Here is a 2821-nt window from a genome sequence, read left to right as displayed (position 1 = left end):
AAGCTGCACAGCTGTGCTTGGTGTGGCTCTGGCAGCTCCGAGCCACTGAGCCGTGTGCTTCATGGGATACGGCATCTTATCTAATTTTAGATGTGATGCAATGAGTGGGGGTAGCTCATGTGAGGCAGGAGGGATGGAGCGCAGCAGCTCGAGCTCAGAGCAAATACTTTATAATTACTAAATGCTACTTTCAAAATAACAGAGGCTTTTATTACTACCAATGCACAGTTATGGGTGTGATTGAATAAACAAACAAGCGGTAGCAAGGACAAACAGTTCTGGGGGAGGATATTAGGACAGGAGTCAATCAGCAGGCTTGCTGTCAGGTGGCAGCTGAGGTTGCCTCAGTCCTGCCTCCCAGCCTTCCCCCTCTGCTGTTCTCTACTGAAATGCTGTAGCTCGTCTGACATACACGTAGGCTTTCTTCTACATGGGCACCATCTCTTAGCCTCACTCAAGCACTCACAGAAGAGATGGCTTAATTCAAGTGTTCGGTTTTCTATCACACTTGGTTTTCTCTACAGCTCTCTGCTCCTCGCCAGGTTAGTCTGCCCACAACCAAATTCATGCACAGAATCATTATTACAAAGAAGCTCTACTTTTAGGGAAGTCTTTACTTGCCAGAGCAGTGACCTATCCCAACCAGTTTCCTGGCTCCAGTGCTGTGCTGGGCTGAGTCGCTGGTTACACGGCGTGCTCCCCTGGCTGACATCCTGCTAAGAGATAACAGACTGTCACTGGTGGTCCCCTTTGCATCATGCTTTGGGCTTGGATGTTTCAAAGAGGATTCAAGTCTTGCACTGTCATTAGACCTCAGCTTGGAATGTTTTTCCCTAGTTCCCTCCCTTGAAGTTCCACCGTTGAATTACCCACCTTTTTGTCCCCTGTTTTTAAACAGTTAGTTGCAGATCTTTTACTGCTAGCAAACCTGTGTCCATAAATCATGTTCCAAAAAGCACAAACAGCACATTCTTAATGAAAATATCCTTTTACACATCTAAATGATAATGTTTGAGAAAGTGGTCCCTATGTTTTTTTACGGTATTTTAAAACAGGCATCTCAAAATAAACAAAAAGAAATGTTTTTTAATCATCTGGAATTTTTAATTTCCTATTCTGCATGGGAACCTGAGTAATCAGACATATGGTATGCTTGTTAACTGGGAGAGGGTCAGGATTAGAATAGATTCTCAAAATTAGAAAGCACTAAAATATAGCAGCAGTCTTGGCTGCCTAAACTTAAACAATGTTTTGTGCTAATTGCTGGAACAGATCAACACTGAAAAAACCCCACACATCTAAATGATTCTCTGAAATGTGCTGCTTGGCAGGAGAGAGGAAGCCTCAGGGGGATGGGGACGAGCTAGTCCATAATGTACCTGCAAAGGGGATCATCTGATACAGACACAGCTGATAAGGTGCAAAAAGTGAAGTATTGTTTGGTGGCTTCTGTATGAGCTCAGTAGCTTTAAGAGTTGTAGGACTACTAACACAGAAGAGTTGGTCAGATAAAAATAATACTATTTTTGGATTTATAGTGCTAAGCATCACTGAACCAGTCAGCAGTAAAAGCACATCCCAGTATAAGCTTTCCTGCCCGCTGTGCAAGCGCAGTTCATCGGCCATACAGCTGCCATCGGTGCAGGCGTGGTGGCACGAACACCACACCGCCATTCTAGTTTGGTACTGGTGTAGTGCTTTAGATCAGTGGGCTAATGGCAGGAGACAGCTCCCAGTGTTTCCATGTGCCATTACACTGGGCCCACGCAGAGGGTGAATGGGTGCATGTTTTGCTGCTTATACACGACACAGATCCAGGCCAGCTGTACTTCCGGCAGGGGAAGTCGGCACGCATCCTGCACTGGGCTCATTCGTCACTTCATGTGGAATGTATCTGACCCCACTGCAATTACATCTGCTATGTTCAGACTTGCCCCCATTTCAGTACACACAGGTAGAAGAGTTTTTTTCCTCTGTTGTTTTTCAGTCATGTATTTGCACCTTGCACTTCACCGGGAAATCAATTTGAATCCAGCTACTGGAAAAACATTTCACAAAAAAAAACTTAGAGATAGTTTACAATTCCAGCTCTGGCTGGCTACTTCACACCTCTTCAGTGAGAGAACCACCCAAAAGACCAGTATCTCACTGCAGTGTTTGGGAAGACTGCTTGGAACTGTCTTGTTTGATTAGGGGGCATAAATAACAGCAGTCTGTGGCCTGCACTAATTGCCAGTCCAACTGTTCAGGCATCATACACATAGTACACACCTGATATTTTCATTTTCACTTTCCCCTTTCCTAGGTTTTCACTGGTTGGCTCACTGGGACTACATTAAATTCAGCTAGTTCAGTGATTTCACATTTAAAAGTCTCTGTCTTCTAGAAATGCTTTTGTATCCTCCAAGCTGTGGCTCTGAGCCATTCACTCAGGTATAGGATGATAGTCTAAGTGCTCTAATCTTCCCTTCTCACAACTGTACGTGTTTCTGGTGAATGCGATTTGCAGAGTTTGTCCAAGCATTCCAGGCTGCATTGCCAGAAATTTCTATCAATAGGAACAACTATCAGGCTAAAGCTTTTAGAATTAAGGCTTTGTATATTTCCACATACATACACATATGCTTACATACTCTAACATGTCTGCATGCAGCTGAGATTAAAGATAGGATTGTTTATTATAGCAAAACCTAAGCTGTTTGGTCTAGCTGTTGGTTGAACTCTATGTGGTACACTGACTCTTCGTTCAAGAGGCTAAAGACTCTTGCTTACACTTGAGACATTTAAGACTAAATGATGCAGCAGAAAACTTCCCCTTTAG

This window comes from Empidonax traillii, unplaced genomic scaffold, assembly GCF_003031625.1.
Source record: "Empidonax traillii isolate 1590-97213 ecotype Southwest subspecies unplaced genomic scaffold, ASM303162v1 scaffold114:size1751661, whole genome shotgun sequence".
Classification (NCBI taxonomy): domain Eukaryota; kingdom Metazoa; phylum Chordata; class Aves; order Passeriformes; family Tyrannidae; genus Empidonax; species Empidonax traillii.
This window is presented reverse-complemented; position numbering follows the sequence as displayed.